The 19,633-nt window shown below is 43.0% G+C and overlaps 1 protein-coding gene across 6 annotated transcripts in view; it reads left to right on the forward strand.

Annotated features, from left to right (window-relative positions):
* The window catches only part of SOX2 (SRY-box transcription factor 2), a 1,587,917-nt gene that overhangs the window by 1,066,471 nt on the left and 501,813 nt on the right, over positions 1 to 19,633 (forward strand). For all 6 annotated transcript variants that reach the window (XR_012318398.1, XR_012318399.1, XR_012318390.1 and 3 more), the window contains exon 5: positions 9,162 to 9,335. The gene's annotated coding sequence lies outside the window, so the exon portion shown is untranslated. The remainder of the gene's footprint in view (positions 1 to 9,161; positions 9,336 to 19,633) is intronic.

Genomic DNA, 19,633 nt, shown 5'->3' on the forward strand with positions numbered 1-19,633 from the left:
GGAGAAGAGTACAGTAGGTTAAGGTGTTGGAACAGCTTAGGTAGTGAGGTGTCAGCATTGTTTTGAAGGTTGTAGACTTTCATGAAGCGATGGTTTTCAAGTTGTGTCTGAAGGTTTTTATTGTGTAAGACAATTTTATATGCGTATGAACAGTGATATCAAATGATATCAAATACTAGCTCATTTTGATTTCTATGGGCAATATGAAATTATTATTTTCCCTATGGGTCTGTTGGGCAATTTAACACTTATTACTGACTTTATAGCAGCAGTGCTATCCTGAAATGTATTTATTTTAGAGGTGACTTTCTAACAAAAAGTAATCTAAAAAGCAGACAACTCATTTAATATATACTGACAATTGTGGCTGTGGTTTTAAATTTGCTGGGAACAAAGTAATTAATTAGCGTAATTAAACTAATATATATAGCAGTTTTCTTCTTCTGTGAAACCTTAGCCTAAATCACAGGTCATAGAAAGTACTTTTGCAACATACTGTATATTTGTAGGATCACAAGGCTGACAAAAAAAACCCTTTGGTTTGACAGATACAATCAGACAACATGCAAAATTTGGGTTTATGAAATTTTTTTCAAATCCAATGACTGATTCTTATGTTTTATTATGCCTTGATTTAAAAAAGCACTTCTATTTTTAACCATCACATATGGATTTTGCACAAAACGTGAAATTACAAAATGAATAAGAAAAATGTTTATTGTAGCCAAAACTTTACACAATATTATATATAAAAAATTATTGAACATTCATTCTGCAACTTTATTGGAAATTAATTAATGTGCCTTTTCCTTTTCTCTTCAAAAATTCTATTGATGCCTTTTCTCTTATAGAAAGCCTGCAGATCTTCTCTGTGAAGCATCCAGCAGTAGTCCCCCATCATGTTCACGTTCCATCTAGCTTGGTATCATCATTCCATCTCCTTGATATCCTGATGAAATATTTCTCCTTTCTCTTTGCTAACAGTACCAAGGTTTTCAGGAAAGTAGTCCAAATGGGGATTGTAAAAAATATAACTTCAAATTCATCAGACAAACCCAAACTTTGAAACATTTCAGCATGTACTTCACGATGGACTTAAATTTTAGATTTTATTTGTTACCTAGAAATTTCTTCATGACTTCTTTAAAGCGCACCTGTCAGCAGGATTGTGCTCAGTAAACTACATACACTGTCAGGTGGGCGACATTACACTGTTTAAAATGATACCTTGGTTGATTAAATCCATCCTGTGGTTCTTGTGTAATCTTTACTTTCAGTTTGGAGATAATGATATGCTCGTGGTTCGAGGCGGCCTGTGGGGTGGGCTCTATCTGGTGCTCTGCTTACATATTCATCTGTATGCTCTTATGACAGCTCACTGTGCCTTCACTGACCTGCCTCCTATTTTACCTAGCCCCGCACTACTAGATGCATTATGTAAAATAGGAGGCAGGTCACTGAAGGCACAGTGACCTGTTATAAGAGCATACAGATGAATATGCAAGCAGAGCACCAGATAGAGCCCACCCCACTGACCGCCCCGAAGCACGGGCATATTATTATATCCAAACTGAAAGTAAAGATTACACAAGAAACACAGGACAGATTTAATCAACCAAGGTATCATTTTAAACAGTGTAATGTCGCCCACCTGACAGTGTATGTAGTTTACTAAGCACAATCCTGCTGACAGATGCACTTTAAAAGAATCCCAAGCCCTTTTCTTAACAGTTTTCATTTTTGTTTTGTACACATTGTCCTTCATGAGTTTCCGAATATCCAGACCCACAAAAATGCCTTCCTTCAGTTTTGCTTCGGACAGTCCCTGAAACTTGGTACACAAGTACTTAAAAGTCTCTCCTTCTTTTGTTAGAGCTTTCACAAACTGCTTCATCAGTCTAAGCTTAATGTGAAGTGATGGCAGGAGAACTTTAGTGGGATCAACTAAACTTTCTGCAACTATGTGCTTGACTCCAAGTTGCAAAGATGTTCTCGTTGGCCAACTTTTTTGGCTCCAGTGATGAGTCCTATCCTGGCTATCCCATTCACACATAAAGCATGGGTACCTTGTGTATTCTTGCTGCCCAAGGAGCAAAGAGAGAACTTTCAGATCACCACAAGTTGACTATCCTTGATCCTCATAGTTAAGTTTCTTGAGAATAAAGTCTAAATTCTCATAGCTTTCCTTCAAGTCCACAGAATGTCCTACAGCCACTAAAGCATACTTGCTGCCATTGTGCAGTAGCACACCTTTCAGACTTTTTTTGGATGAATAAATAAAGAGTCTCCACTAGCTCACATTGGACTCTATGTTAAATTTTTCCATCAGTCCAGGAACATCACTGCAATACACTAGAGTATCATTTTGATAACAATATGGAAGAAATTCCTTTTCTCTACCATGAAAAACAGGTTCTTTTCCTTCAGTCTAGAGCCTAAAATTTCTGAGGAATGTTTAGGAAGTTCCAAGTCCCTGATTTAATTCGAGCGATGAAAAAAGCTGTGGCTCATTGGGACTAGCATGAAAGTCTTTGTCACAATCCTGTTGTTCATGTTCTGATTCTTCTGAATCAGGTGTATCTTCAAAGTTTCTCCGGAGGTGAAGGGACAGGTATTCCTGGACCGTGAGGCACAGGACGAATCGTTGAAGGGAGATCCGGGTATATAATTTCCTTCTTATTTTTAAGGTTGCATCCCTCCATGTTGCACATACAAAAGTAGTAGTCACCACTATAATTTCACAGTTCCCTCCAAATCATAGGCACGCCAAAACGAAAGCTCTCTTTCTTCCCTTTAGACCACTGTTGCAGTTCTTCTACATAAACAGAACACACTACATGTGGAGCCCACAACTTGTCCTAATCACCTAGTTTTACACCAAAGTATGCATAATACAATTTTCTAACAGTCTGTAATGTTCCTTTGTTGTTTATTCACTACAAAACAACCGCAAATGAACCAAAAGTTGTCTGGTGAATTACTCCCCCTTGTAGCCGTTTCGATCACAACCACTAAATACTGAAAAGAATCGTGGTAAGTACACCACCACACTCTTATGAACTCTGTCAAAAAGAAAATCTGCCTTTGCTCTCCATAGCAACCAATCACAGTGCAGCTTTCAGTTCTTATACTGCTGAGTTAAATTGAAAGCTGTGCTTTGATTGGTTGCTATGGACACCACCACACTGTTATGAACTGTGCATTTTTTCAACAGTTTTACTGAGTTCAGCGATCGAAAGTATATAAGAATCACCTCTTACTTTTCAAACAATTTTACCCTTGCAGACCTGTGGGATTATCAGTACTCTATCCATGCTTTTTACATGAACTCAACTCTGTGCATTCTTATCTTTAGTACTACATCATTGCCTATGAAAGCATCGAAGAGGGGCTTTACGACCTACCAGCTCTCATGACATGCCTGTTTTGATGAATACTTGTGTTGCTTATAAAATACTAATGGAGCAACTTTTAGTATTTCTCGATTGTTCTTCCTGCAAATCCACAAATAAACCGACAATTAGGCAGGACGTTTGTGACTCGTCAGTGTGGTGTCTGTACACTATCTTAGGGTATGTACACAAGTAGACTTTTGAATTGGATCTACTTCAAAATCCACTAGTGAACATACCCTAATCCTTTTAACGCTGATGGAGCAATCTCATAGGTTTAGCGGCACACCACATTGTCAAAAGGAATTGTAACAAAACCAAACCTAACCTACCAAAAAATAATCCAGTGTTTATGTAGCACCCCGAGGGCTCGGCTGCTACAGGGGTATTGCACCTCAAACCAGAGGTGTGATATTCCACTCCTGGGTAAGGATGGAGTGTGGACCAGGACTCGTTTAGCTGCATGCACCACACACACCCCATTTCCGAGGGACAGGTCAACGGTGCTCCCACGAGACAGGAGTGCAGGCACGACAGCATCTGTCCCTGTATGGAGTGGGGAGGGGAAAGTACACCCAGTGGTGTAGGAGCAGATAGGGGTGGGTCTCTGGGCATAGGTAGGAGCCCATTGGTTGCTAGTCACCTGGGCTCACACATAGAGGGAGGTATTTAAGGTGGGCACCATCTTAGGACAGTGTTCAGTTCAGAGAGGAGTTCAGCCAGAGAGGGCTGATAGGGAGCTGTGGCTCAGTCTGGGCCCAGCTCCATGAGGCGGGCCTGGAGTAGAGGCAAGAAACAGCAGAGAGAGAACAGGAACAGAAGAGAAAGGAAACAAGGAACAGAACATTAAGAAAGGCCCAGAGACACGAGAGAAGAAGGAACCCCATAGGCCCAGGAGATTGCGGGTGAAGGGTTGGCAGAGCAGGGTACCGGAACCCAAATTGGTGGAGGCAATAGATTACTCAGCCAAAGACCGGAAGTTATGACCACATCTTGGTGCGACCCCTCACTACATCCACCAGGAAAGCATACCACATAGGGTCAGGGAAACTGGAGAGAGGTTTTGCCAATAGAAGGCCTGAGGAAGCTGGACAAAGGTGGGTCACTGGTGAGGACAGCCAGAGAAGGGAAGAGAAGGGAGCCCTGTGCCACGCTCTGGAATTGCCTGGGAGTTGGTCGAGCCCCTTGCCTGGTGGACGCAGCACGACTTGAGCAGTCATCGCCTGCAGGATTGACACGAATAACAACTGTGAGTAAAGCATTGAAAACTGCAACCACACGTCTCTGTGTTTCATCGCCGCACCAGCACCATCAGTACTGGGACGCTCACACCATCACTCCCATCATCTACACTAAGCTGCCCTGAGGCAATACTTCTCCCGTGGGGAGTTATCCCATACTTGGCTGCGCATGCAACATCAGCCTCAGCGGTCGGCAGCGCAGCGGCGGTCCCCACTGACCGCAATCCACGGGTGGCGTAGTCGGACATTTGTTATCACACTCAGACTGCCACTGGTTTGACCACCCTTGGCACGGACCGGGTCAGCGCCACGGAGACTACATCCCACCAGAGGCCCGGTTCCGGGTATCCCCTGCACAACACAGGCCCAGGGGGCGAGTCAACTTTGGCGTAGTGGGCAGGATCTTTACCAACCCGCCACAATCGGGTATTGCGTGCCTGAAGAAGATTGTGCATGTACCTTGAAAAGAAGTCTCCCGCCATTTCCAGAAGTTTCCCGCCGTCCGGAGTCGTTTCCCGGCGTCCGGAGCCGATTCCCGCCATCAGACGCCATCTTGGACCGTTTCCCGCCATCTTCATCCGTTTTTCCCGCCCTGGCAGAGCGGACGCCATTATGTGTGCACCAAAAGACAGCAGGAAGCCACCTCCCATCGTGGGCCAGGTCCCAGAATGGCGCCAAAGAAGGAGCCCGACCCCACCAGCCATGAATGCAGCAGTGGAGATGTCCATCAGCGAGGGGGGGCTGCCCCTAAGGGTGATTGTTAGCAGATGCCCCCAAGATCACCCCCCATGGGGGCGGATAGGAAAGAAAACTGTGGGGCCGGGCGCGGCTTGGATCAGTCTGGACCTGCTGCACCCGTAGATGGAGGGAGCTGCGAACCCCACCAGCACCCTGGCCCGCAGCCTGCTGCAAGCTGAGCCACCCTGCAGCCTGACAGAGTTGCTAGCCCAGCTGCCCAGGGACCCGGACTGTGCGAGCGCAGCGCTGGAAGATTTGAACAGACGGATGGTCCGGGCGCAGCGGGATGTGTTTGCCGGGTGGAGAGAGGAGATGGCCCAGCAGCACGAAGGCAGCCAGCGCAGGACCCCGCCGGGACCGGGCAGCGTGCTTACCGCTGGGCGCGGAGAAGAGGGACCAGCAGCTGCAGACGACGCCGCGGAGGAGGCCACGGAGACCGAGGCAGGTAATGGGGACGCCATCACCCCAAGCCCTGGGAACACCAGCCTGCCCTTACCCTCCACTGCGGGACCCGAAGCCCCGGGGACCGTACCTGACATCATGCCTCCACCGCCGCCAGCTAGGTCTCAGGCTGCAAACGTCACTGTCACGCCCCGCCCCATGCTGTGCCCTCTGAACCCGGGCGCCGTAAAGCGGGAGACGACACAGGCCGGGACGCAAGGCCCAGCACACCCAGGTGCCGCTGCCTCACCAGCGCCCCCTACCTTGGTGGTGCCACCCCCGGGCGCGACCAACAAATGACCACAGGCCTGGTCGCAAGGCCGAGTGCCCCCGGGCGCTGTCACCTGCCCGAAGGCCGTGGTGCCACCCCTGGGTGCGGACCTCTATGCACAACATACCAGCCCGGACGGGCTGCCCTTCGAGTGGCCACCCAAGTTCGTCAACCCCCGTCTCCGAAGAGAACAACCCCTGAGCGAGCCTCTGATCCAGGCTCCGGAGCCCGCTAACATCGCTCCACCCCCGCTGGAGGATGCCCAGTTGGCATGGGATCCCACCGGCGAGAATCTCATGGGGTTCACCCAGAAGACCCGGGCGGAAGCAACCCATCGCCTGGATTGCTGCCGTCAACAGCTCGCCACCTATGAAAGGGAGTGGCGGCAGAGGCGCATCAGGGAGGAGCGACTCCAAGCCCGGAGCGCGGAGCAGAAGAGGAGAGCCCGTCAGAACTCCCAAGCCATCCGCGGTCCCCGAGCCACCGGGACCGTAGTAAAGTTCCAGCTAGAGCACGGCTGGGGCTTCATCAGAGACCCGGAGGCTGACACCGACGTCTTCGTCACCAGGAGAGACATGGAAAGCCACCTGCCGGAGGGACATCACGGACGTGACCTGTACCCCGGTGACGTGGTCACCTACACCTGGCACAAGGGTGCAAAGGGACTGTATGCCCTCCATGTCCACCGTCTAACAGAGGAGGAGCTGCGGTACCGCCCAGACATGGACTACCCTGAGGGCCCGGACGGGTCTGAAGAGTGCAAGGAAGAAGTATCAGGAGGACACCATTACTAGTGAATGGTAAAGTGGAACTGTGCATAGTTACCCCTCAGGGTACAAGAACTGTTGTGAAACTGTTGACTGTGTGAACTGTTACTTGTGTGCCCCTAATCCCTAACCAGGCTGAGGACTGTGAGCAGCCATTCCCCTATCCCCACTGGCCGAGGACTGAGAGTGGCCAATCCTTTGTAAATAGTTGCGCTTCTTAAAGCGCCCCCTACTGGTTTTATACAAAAACCGCAACGTCTACATCAAGATTAGCTGGACTGTTGCACCTTTACCTGGTCGCAAGTTGCACAGCGGCCAGAAACTCAAGAATGTGTTTTTGAAGAAAATGTTTTACTTGAAAATGTCTTAAATTGGAAAGTTTATTATGCTGCTAAAATAATAATGCCAAAGTTTTATATAGTGTTCTATAAAAGAGTTCCAGTGGCATTAGTAAAATGTTTTATACCTGTAACGTTAAAAAGAGAAGAGTACCTCCCATAAAGGGATGAGTTTTTGGTTAATGTCTTATATACGAATGCATTCTAAAAATTTTGTGTGTTTTAAATTGTTTTGCTCTTTTCCAGCCCGAGGACGTGCTGTGATTTACCAGGGCGGAATGTAGCACCCCGAGGGCTCGGCTGCTACAGGGGTATTGCACCTCAAACCAGAGGTGTGATATTCCACTCCCGGGTAAGGATGGAGTGTGGACCAGGACTCATTTAGCTGCATGCACCACACACACCCCATTTCCGAGGGACAGGTCAACGGTGCTCCCACGAGACAGGAGTGCAGGCACGACAGCATCTGTCCCTGTCTGGAGTGCGGAGGGGAAAGTACACCCAGTGGTGTAGGAGCAGATAGGGGTGGGTCTCTGGGCATAGGTAGGAGCCCATTGGTTGCTAGTCACCTGGGCTCACACATAGAGGGAGGTATTTAAGGTGGGCACCATCTTAGGACAGTGTTCAGTTCAGAGAGGAGTTCAGCCAGAGAGGGCTGACAGGGAGCTGTGGCTCAGTCTGGGCCCAGCTCCATGAGGCAGGCCTGGAGTAGAGGCAAGAAACAGCAGAGAGAGAACAGGAACAGAAGAGAAAGGAAACAAGGAACAGAACATTAAGAAAGGCCCAGAGACACGAGAGAAGAAGGAACCCCATAGGCCCAGGAGATTGCGGGTGAAGGGTTGGCAGAGCAGGGTACCGGAACCCAAATTGGTGGAGGCAACAGATTCCTCAGCCAAAGACCGGAGGTTGTGACCACATCTTGGTGTGACCCCTCACTACATCCACCAGGAAAGCATACCACATAGGGTCAGGGAAACTGGAGAGAGGTTTCGCCAACAGAAGGCCCGAGGAAGCTGGACAAAGGTGGGTCACTGGTGAGGACGGCCAGAGAAGGGAAGAGAAGGGAGCCCTGTGCCACGCTCTGGAATTGCCTGGGAGTTGGTCGAGCCCCTTGCCTGGTGGACGCAGCACGGCTTGGGCAGTCATCGCCTGCAGGATTGACATGAATAACAACTGTGAGTAAAGCATTGGAAACTGCAACCACACGTCTCTGAGTTTCATCGCCGCACCAGCACCATCAGTACTGGGACGCTCACACCATCACTCCCATCATCTACACTAAGCTGCCCTGAGGCAATACTTCTCCCGTGGGGAGTTATCCCATACTTGGCTGCGCATACAACATCAGCCTCAGCGGTCGGCAGCGCAGCGGCGGTCCCCACTGACCGCAATCCACGGGTGGCGTAGTCGGACATTTGTTATCACACTCAGACTGCCACTGGTTTGACCACCCTTGGCATGGACCGGGTCAGCGCCACGGAGACTACATCCCACCAGTGGCCCGGTTCCGAGTATCCCCCGCACAACACAGGCCCAGGGGGCGAGTCATTTACAACACTTGCCCAATACTCTCACCTGCTTTCTTGGGCTCTGGCTGCTGATTGTGATGCAATTACCCAATGTCCATAGTGATATCACATTACATATCCAAAGCTGCCAGTTTCTTACACCTGTAGTGACATTTTGAGCATAGTGATATCACATCTTTTGGCCGCATTCTGATATCTACACAAACATTATGAATTGTAATAATCTCCCGTCAAGCGGTGAGATAGCAGTAGAAATATTATTTTTCTTCTTGTTTTTTATTAGTTATTTTACTATTGTCTCTTTTGTTATTATATTAAATAAATGAACTTCCATACTTGTACACAACATTAGAATACCAGGGACTCTTTAGTTTATCAGTGTCATCTTTCTAATGATGTTATTCTGTTTTTACCATAGTTTAGTTGTGTTTTTTTTTTCTCCAGCAGCACATGGACAGTGCAATTACCGCATAGCCTGCTTTGTATGTGGATCTCTGCCAGAAGCAGACTTGAAGGTGTTATAAGAATGAAGACATCTGGCAGCTGGCATACTTACAATTCATTTGCCAAACACAAGTTGCACATTGTTGGAATTTTCAATTGAAGGTCACGCACCAGGTAAGAGGCAGTCAGGTGAAGCTGGTGTGTGGTGAACCACACTAAGGAATTGTTGGCTCAGTAATATGTGGGTGGGCTAAGTTGACAAGTATGTTTGTCTTTTTTTTTTCTTCCTTAAGAGAAAAAAAAAGAAGCTAAATTCTTCTAAGCCAAGATTAGGTCAACAGAACTGACAAGAAATCACAAGGCTATGACAACGCATTGGTAATTAGTCGAAGGAAAGGGTGCCAAAAAGAAATGAATAATAGAATTTGACAAACATACTGTTGTCATTTGTCAACTGTGTGGTCACAGTTTTTTTTCCACATAGTTTTCAGTTAGAAATTACCAAGAGGATTATTTGTGTTTAGCTTTTTCTGTTGCCAGCAAATTGGTAACAGTATGTCATTGTCTGCTCAGCAGCAGTAACTGGCATAGTCTGTTTACATGAGCTGATACTTAAGATTATTAATTGGCTATGTTTTCATGTTGTGGTAAACAGCATTAAATGCTGTCTACATTGGAAGCGGCTCACAAATAATAGTCATCAGAGCCTAAAAATAGGTGTTCTGCTATGCCGAACCTTTGAGGTGCACTTGGCAACTTTGCTATGATCTTGCAGAGTGCTGTGCTGTTTGTCTCGCTTGATTAATTAGTCATGCTACTGTGTGAGGCCCCTTAACAGATATGGAAAATCCCAGGACAATTATCTATGATTGTCAAAGTAATAATCAACAAACAAGATATAATCTGACGTGGAAAAAAACACACGTAATGATCCAGCATGAATTGCCTTGTGGCTCAGGAGGTTCACTCCCTTGTTATAGTACAAACCTCACATCTTCCTGACTTCTGTATTCACCATAGCATAGAGACCTACTCATATAAGAAAAGGTTTTCTAGTCCCCATGATAAGGATTCCCATGTACAGGCTACAACTGTTGTATCAAAAATACTAACCAGATCAGGAAAAAATGTTATGTATAAGAGAAAAAGATCAAACAAAATTGAAATAGTCATTGCAGCTATTTACAAACTGAGATTATAGATATGATCTATAAGTCTTGGTCATATTTCATAGATATTTCTGATTTAACATGCTCAATATGTGGGTTACCTCATAAATGTGACATTGTAACCTCCATGTCTGTACTTGCTTTCTCTGCTTCTGTTATTGTCGCTAGGTGGCACCGCACCTTTGTTAAGAGCAACCCTGGCTTATAATTGCAGCAGTTCTGATGAATAGAATATTGGTGTTGGAATATTGGTGAATATGTGGTGTTGTCTAGGCAGGGCACTTGGAGGTTAATTCCTGAATGTGGTTTACCAATTAAGATCCTTCTGTGAACTTTGGACTTAGCTTTATAATATATAAACCGCCAGCTCCCTGCCTCCAGTTGCCAGTTATAACTTTATCTTACCTTGGTTCACTCCCATTTCTCTGTTCCTTTTTAGCTAGTTTGATTCCTGTTCATGTTCTACTGCATGACCTTGTTCCTGCTACTTACCGTTTGGTACTGACCTGACTTTCTGACCATCCTCTGCCAGCCTACTCCAATGGCCAGCAGCCACTCTTTGGCCTTAAGTCCAGATCCATGTATAGTGTTTAAAGGATGAAGACCAGGGTTCATCTGGGACCTAATAGACAGAGTGCCTAGAGCAAAATCTGTCCATATAAGCCATTTAAGTGCTGTCAGCCTTCAAATGACTGTGCACCACGAGTGACATGACTATAATAAAGAGTAACTCAAGCTCTGGTGGGGTTGAGTCTTCTATGTAAGTGTAATACAAACATTTAATTCCACAGGTTTGGATATGGCTCTGTCAGAAACCAGAATTAAGTGATTGCCACTTGGCTCTGTTTTGAAAGGAGCTGTCTGCATTAGGAGAGACAATTTAGTCAGCTGCGATGGCGACAATCCACCCACTATGATGGTCAATTGCCAAACTATTTGCTTTCACAGTCAGGAAGCCATTTGTTGGCAGTAGATGGTTAACTTAAAGGCATGCTCACAATTGAGAAATCTGCAGTAGACTTTGAGTCTGTGTTTGTGGATGGAAAATACTCACTTAATTGCTGTAGGAAAATGGATTAGATTTGAGAAATCTAATTTTCACACTCAATTTATACTTTAATGGAAAGAGGTTTCATACATTAAACTTCACTTACAGTAGTGTTCAAAATAATAGCAGTCCAATATGACTAACCAGATTAATCATTGGTTTTGGTATAAATTATATTACCACATGTCAAACAATTTACCAGTTGGTGCAATAGATGCTAAGAAAACCTATAGACTCAGTATTCATGATCTGCATGTTTTTGAGTCTGTGTATTTGAATAATTAATTGAAAGAGGGAGTGTTCAAAATAATAGCATTGTGGAGTTCATCTAGTGAGGTCAATCATTCTGTGAAGAAACAGGTGTGAATCAGGTGGCCCTTATTTAAGGGTGAAGCCTGCACATGTTATACATGCATTTCTTCTTGAGAGCCTGAGAAATATGGGTCGTTCAAGACATTGTTCAGAAGAACAGCGTACTTTGATAAAAAGTTGATTGGACAAGGTAAAACTTATAAAGAAGTGCAGACAATGATAGGCTGTTCAGCTAAAATGATCTCCAATGCTTTAAAATGGAAAGCAAAACCAGAGAGATGTGGAAGAAAACGGAAGACTACCATTCGAAAGGATCGAAGAATAGCCAGAATGCCAAAGGCTCAGCTAATGATCGGCTCCAGGATGATCAAAGACAGTCTCAAGTTACCTGTGAGTACTGTGACAGTTAGAAGATGCCTGTGTGAAGCTTACCTCTTAGAAAGAAGTCGCCTAAAGTCCCACTGTTAAAAAAAAGACATGTACTGAAGCGGATACAATTTGCCAAAGAACACATCAACTGGCTTAAAGAGAAATGGTGAAACATTTTGTGGACTGATGAAAGTAAAATTGTTCTTTTTGCGTCCAAGGGCCACAGAGTTTGTCAGATGACCCCCAAACTCAGCATTCAAGCTACAGTACACTTTGAAGAGTGTGCCAAGAGTGTGCAAAGCAGTCATCAAAGCAAAAGGTGGCTACTTTGAAGAACCTAGAATATAAGACATATTTTCAGTTGTTTCACACTTTTTTGTTAAGTATATAATTCCACATGTGTTAATTCATAGTTTTGATGCCTTCAGTGTGAATGTACAATTTTCATAGTCCTGAAAATACAGAAAAATCTTGAGATGAGAAGGTGTGTCCAAACTTTTGGTCTGTACTGTAAGTGAATATTAATAATTAAAAAGGTTATTCCATAAATTGATGATTGCTGGGTCTAACCTCTGGGACTCTCACCAATGCAGAGAATAGGGCTCAGGAGTCCCCTATTTAAATTTAGTCATGTTCCAGCATGTACGCTACTGCTTCTTTCATTGTTCATCAGAATGATAGTGATAGTCATGTGCTGTACTCAGCTATTTCAATTTGTACTTTTAAAAAAAAATGAATGGCGTAGTTTGCATGCGGGCCATGGCTCCATCCAAATGGAACACTCCAGTGCCCTATTCTTCGGATCTGTTAGGGTCCCAGCACTGATACACCCACCAATCAGCAACTTATCACCTGTTATATGCATAGGTGATAAGTTGCTATAGTGGGACAATAACTATTAAGAGGACTTACCAGTTCTCCTGACATGTATCTTCTGAGGCTACATACATAGAGGCTGATCCACTGTGGAATATAGAAACTTTCCCAGTGTCCAGATGATTCATTATCAGGATGATCAAATGACGACCTACTTTCACACAAAGTCATTGTCTTTAGCATTGACACAGTTTTACGGATCCATTTCTTATCATGTAAGTAAAACAAAACCCTTCTGTTACCTTAATGGAGATTTCTGTAAAAAAAAATCACCACTTACATAATAAACGCTGATGGTGATCAAATTGGAATTTTTTTAGCGGATCACATTACTGAGTTCATTTAGACATGATGATCATCACTGCAATCAGTCACTTTCAAATCATAGAGAAAATTGCTAAACTTAATATGATTTAACTGCCTATATCAAATTATCAATGTAATTTTCATCTGCAAATGTAATAGCAGTAACAGCAGAAGAGGGTTAACAGTATATCAAAAGTGCAATTTCCATTCCTTTCTAGTGCAGACTCCTTTGTACATTTCATGAGACAGAAACATATAAAGTTGTCAGTGCCAAGATAAGTTTCATATGCTGCCAGCCTGCGGATAATAGCATAATAAGTCATCCTTCAGTCGTCCTGGTCAGAGTTTATCCTTTGTAAAAATGATTGTAGCTGCAATTCTTGGTTCCTACAGCGGGGTGTGCTCTATGCAAAAAACCATGTTTGGCCTTTATAAACCACTGAACTAAAAAGTAACTGTCCTGAAGTGCGCAGAACTAAGTGTCCAATAATCTAAAATATGAAGTGCGGAAAATCAAAAGGGTAATTGTTGCGTTAGATAAAACCTTCCCACGAAGTATAGCTGCTGCATATTTCTTAACATGTTGTACTGCTCCGGTTCTACTCAGATTCTAAAGCTTGTCATATAGAGATGAGCAAGCCTGAACTTAAAAGTTCGGGGTTCATACCGGGCAGCTAGTGTCCAGTGCTAAACATCAAATACGGACTTCTCCAAGAAGTCTGTTGCAAATTCCGGGGGAAGTCTAGAGAGAGAGAGAAGAAAGAGAGAGAGATAATTTTCCTGCTCCAAAGTTCGTGTCCCCATTGTTTTCAATGGAGTTCGGGTTCTGGTTCAAGTTCGGGTATAGTCATGCTGCTCGAACTGAACTTTGGACTAAAGTTTGGTTGGGTACCAGAACCCAAACTTCCACTGGTCCACTCATCCCTATTGTGATAAAACAGATATATACGTCTAAATATTGTATGTGCCTCCAAAATTATTGTGGAAAATTCTGCACTGATATTATTTTAGTGTTAAGTTCCCATTAAGAGTTTTTGGTGAAATTTTGATGATGCACATTTTCACCGCGTCAAAAGCATAGTTTCAGCAAAGTGGATGGGATTTTTAGAAAGTTCATGTCCACTGTGCTTCACTGTTATGCAGCATAACTGACTGTTTCAAAATCATACAAAAAGGGATAATGAGGGCACCATTCAATAAATTGAGATCTCCCTACAGCATACTAGAACAGTACAAAACATACAAGAAGAAAGAAGTATGCCAAAAAAAAAGGGATCAACAACAGGTAACCTATTAAATTGCTTGAATTTATTGAATAAATAAAACTGAGGTACAGGTGCAATTGAATAGCAGTTACTAGGACATTTTCAGCAACGCGTTTCGCAAGTTTTGAAAAAGATTGCCTCTGAGCGATCGAAACGCGTTGCTGAAAATGTCCTAGTAACAGCTATTCAATTGCACCTGTACCTCAGTTTTATTTATTCATTCCTTTATTTTTGGAAGGAGTAATTTTTATGATTTTTTTCTAATAAAGTTGCTATTTTAAAATTTTCCTGTTTCCTCAGATCCTGAAGCTGTATACCTTTTTGGTCTCTTCAGTATCTCCAGAAATCTTGATGTTCATTTGCCCATGATGCACAACATAATCAAGATGTTTACAACCCATGACACTGTAGCTAATCTCCTTGGATGAGGACGGCAGAAAAAAATTTATGAAAGGTTGTAATGCAGGATAGTCCGGATGGTGGAAAAGCAGCCTCAACCAAGTTGCAAAGAAATTCATGCTGTCCTGCATGCTCAGGGTGCATCAGTGTCAGCACAAACTGTTTGTCGACATCTGAATGAAATGAAACGCTATGGCAGGAGACCCAGGAGGACACTGAAACTGACCCAGAGACATTAAAAAGCTATACTGTAATTTGCCAAAATGTACATGAGTAAGCCAGATCCTTCTGGGAAAGAGTCTTGTGGACAGATGAGACCAAGATGGAGCTTTTTGGTAAAGCACATCATTCTACTATTTACCAAAAATGGAATGAGGCCTACAAAGAAAAGAACACAGTATCTACAGTCAAATATTGTGGTGGTTCAAAGATGTTTTGAAGTTGTTTTGCTGCCTCTGGCATTGGGTGTCTTGTGTGCAATGCATCATAAAATCTGAAGATTAACAGAGGATTTTGGGTTGCAATGTAGTGCCCAGTATCAGAACGCTGGGTTTGTGTTCTAGGTCATGGGTCTTCCAGCAGGCAATAACCTCAAACATACTTCAAGAAGCACCCAGAAATTGATGGAAACAAAGCGCTGAAGAGTTCTGAAGTGGCCAGAAATGAGTCCGGATCTAAATCCCATTAAACACCTGTGGGAGATCTTAAAATTGCTGTTGGGAGAAGGCACCCTTCAAATATGAGAGACCCGGAGCAGTTTGCAAAGGAAAGGTGGTCCAAAATTCCAGTTGAGAGGTAAAAGAAGCTTGTTGATGGTTATAGGAAGTGATTGATTGCAGTTATATATTCCAAAGGGTATGCACCCAAACATTAAGTTGAAGGTGCCAACAATTTTGTCCTGCGCATTTTGTGAGGTTTTGTGTGAAATTATGTCCAATTTGCCTTTTTTTATCTGTTTTTTTTTGTGTTGTTCTAATACACACAAAGGAAATAAAAATGTGTATAACAAAACGTGTAATTGCAATAATTTTCTGGGAGAAATACTTCATTTTCGAGAACAATTTCAAGGGTGCCAACACTTTCGGCCATGGCAGTATATATCACAGGATCTAAAATTGAAGACATGAAGATTGCAGGCTAACACTTAGCACATTTTTATTAACTAACAGAAACCAGAAACATATGTAAAATTCATTTTTCCATGGCAAAGTTATCCATAGTGTTTAAGAACCAGAAGGCAATTGGGATCTGGCAGCATGGCTGAAGGATGAGACTGAAATACTGCTTCTATATAAGTAAATATTATAAATAGTCATCATAGCAAAGGGGATAAAAGCACATTGGGCCAAATTCATTAAGAATGTCATTGTATAAACCAGTCATCATGATGAGCATGCAGGAGTAAGATGCACTTAATTCATTAAGAGGCGCATGCAGCTTAATGGATTAGGTGCATCTTGTAACTGTCGTGCAAGATACTAGGAGTGTTTTTCTAGTCGGGTAGTGGAGTAACATTTCTGGTATAAGGTATGCAATAATTCTTTATGAATTTATTTGGTGGGCTTCACCACACCCCGTCCTGCCCACTTTGGCTGGGCTGCCCGCAACTCTTAAAAACACCAGAAGTCACAATTTTGTTGAACACCTTTGTGTTACTCAAAAATTTTGCAACATTTCAAGGTGTTTTCCACTAGTAAGCTGGTGAAAACACCTTGATGAATCGGGTCCATTGTGCGCAAACTTAAAGTGAAAGATTTAGAACTAATAATTTTTCTATAGATAAGGCTCTGTTATACAGTTACCAAAAGTTTTATCATCGAAGTTTTATGAAAACATTTTTTTTCCAAAGAATCAGTGATTCATTAATTTGGAAGCATAGACTTCCAAATAGAGAGTGCTGGACACAAAGGGGTTCTGAACTGTACAATAAGGGCATGAGTCTAATTATGTGTGAACAAGGTCTGTCATCCAAGCATAGTTTGTCTCTAAAAGTGCTGCAAAAGAAACATCAAACGGTATAATCTGATCTAAGATGATTACTCTGATCAGGTGTCTAATGAGATGTAATAGGATCAAGATCATTTATGTTACTGTAATTGTATTAAAGGAAACCCATACTGTTAAACTACTTTAAGGTGGATATCATTTACAATTAGAGGCACAACATGGCATATATTTATGTGACATCTTGCCCTTCGTTTGCTGGTGAAGATGACTGCTTTTGAATATATACTCTGGATGGCTCTGAATGACTGGTGAACTGGGGAATTTTAATGAGCTGAAGACCGCACAAAAGTCTTTTTTTTCTCATTTATTCAGATTTGTTTTAAGCTTTTGCAACTTTGTTACAGACCTCAGGATTTGTGTATAGGATATGTTTAACATACATGCAGCTCATTTAAAAATGAAGCAATGAAACAGATTTGGTTCAGAAGATGGATCAGGCGCTTCTGCTTTACTTTATACGTTGTATATGTAAAGTATGACTTTCAGTGTTTTTATACTTTTAAACTTACCTTAGCCCACATTTTTGGAATTCATTAAAATCATATATAGACATATACTGTAGAATATATATAGAGTTACGTGTATTCTTTTGGCATTAAAAGAGTTTGCCTGGCCTTAGGATACTCTGTGTGACTGCAGACTTGTGAATCCTCACAGCATTCACACTGCACGCTGTCAGTATTCTCCGATCCCGGAAGCGGCTGGCGCATGACTGCAAATATGTGATTTGTATACATGCGGTCACGTGCCGACTAATTGTGCATTGAGCGAAGTGGAACCCATCTAGTCTGAATGTGGCCGGAAGTATGCAAATTGCTTACTTCCGGCCACATGACCACCCACACCCGGCACTGTCATAGGAGAATTCACACAGCGCATGCACTAAGTGACTGCAGACCCTAAGCAGGACAACCCCTTTAACCTGTCAACAGATGTCACAATATAAACTGCAAACATAGACTTACACTTGAAACACATTTTTTTTGTGGATATGGCTTAATGTAAGCAAATAATGTCGAACTTTGCACCAAAAAAGTTAAAATGGGTGAACACTGAGTGGTCAGTGTACTCAGATTACATCTAGTAAGTTGTGGTTCCCTCAGGGACAGTGTGACTGTTATGGCCCGATCAGACGAACCAATAAACAGGGAACAAGCATTTGTAGGTCCTTCTAAGCCGGCCGGCAATCACCCTATGAATGAGATAGCTTATAAGCATCATCCTAGGATGGCTGGTTATGTCCTACATCTACACATGTTATTGTATGGGCATTGCACGACTGTATTAATAATTATTCTGTGCACATACAATGTTCGTAAGCTTGTCTGAACAGGCAGGTAAACCCCAGCTGATCGGCTTGTACAGTTTATTGGCTGTCATTTAATGGCCTGAATAGACAAGTGTAAAAAGTGCATCAACCTTTTCATTCTGCCCCCATTCTGCTTGTTCAGTTTATATGAAATTGATACTTCCAACTCTACAGATGCAGTGTACAGACCTATGGGAAATTTCTGTAGTATTACACTGTGATGCTGTACCATAATGAACTGTGCTAAGTGACAGATTCAGCTCTTTTGCATCTGAGATTTTATTTTAAAAATATATATATTTTGCGACTGTTTTTAATGGTTTCACGTATAATTTTACTAGTCCTTGCTGCATAGGAAGCTTGCCAATTACAGTTTTGCATTAGATGTGAAATCATCCGCTTTTCTTTAAAAGGCTAAAATGTACAGAAAATGCAGGAAAGAAAGAGTAAAATTTGACACATAAGCTTCAGCTAATTACGTGCAGGGAAAATGGAGACTCCGATCGCAGATCCTTTAAAAGTCAAAATTCAGAGAAGAGTGGAAGCATCTGTACTATGTATACAACATTAGAATTTCATTTACCTCTGTGCTGCTTTTGTGCAGTTGCAATGTTCAGCAGAACACATGAGCATACTAGTACAGTGTCAGCAGGTGCATGCCACCAAATTACTGCCTTTAATTTGCATATTCATCTGCTAAGAAGTATGTCATTATCATATCAAAGGGATACTAAGCAACATCTAGCTTGAAGAGAAGTGGCATAGTTTCAATACGAACAATTAATGCAAGATGAGGGCTCTCTCCCTGTCGTGTCTCCCAGGACTCGCTGTAATCGGGCTTATTATTGGACACCAGTACTGGTTGGCAACAAATAGGTTCAAAACTAAATTAAACAAAAAAATGTCATCTGTACTTTATAAGTGTGTCACTACATATTTGTAACCCGCTGTTTAAAAGTGCATTGTGCATTCAGATCCATCAGATTGTTAGCTCTTGACTCCAAAAACTGATTCTTATCTATGAGTGATAACTTTGTAATTTACTAGTAAATATAACATTTGTGCATCACAAACACACACACAGCCGCACACACACACACACAAACACGCATACACGCACCACGCATAAACCACATACTCCCCACCACACACACACACACCACAAACACTATGACCACCACTGCCACCACCACCACACACAACACACATATCTACACACCTTTAAATATGAATACATATGAATACATACACACATATACATACAGTGGGGAAAAAAAGTATTTAGTCAGCCACCAATTGTGCAAGTTCTCCCATTTAAAAAGATGAGAGAGGCCTGTAATTGACATCATAGGTAGACCTCAACTATGAGAGACAAAATGAGAAAGAAAATCCTGAAAATCACATTGCCTGAT

Source organism: Phyllobates terribilis, unplaced genomic scaffold (genome assembly GCF_046119375.1).
Source record: "Phyllobates terribilis strain yellow unplaced genomic scaffold, ASM4611937v1 Scaffold_3__8_contigs__length_932513732, whole genome shotgun sequence".
Classification (NCBI taxonomy): domain Eukaryota; kingdom Metazoa; phylum Chordata; class Amphibia; order Anura; family Dendrobatidae; genus Phyllobates; species Phyllobates terribilis.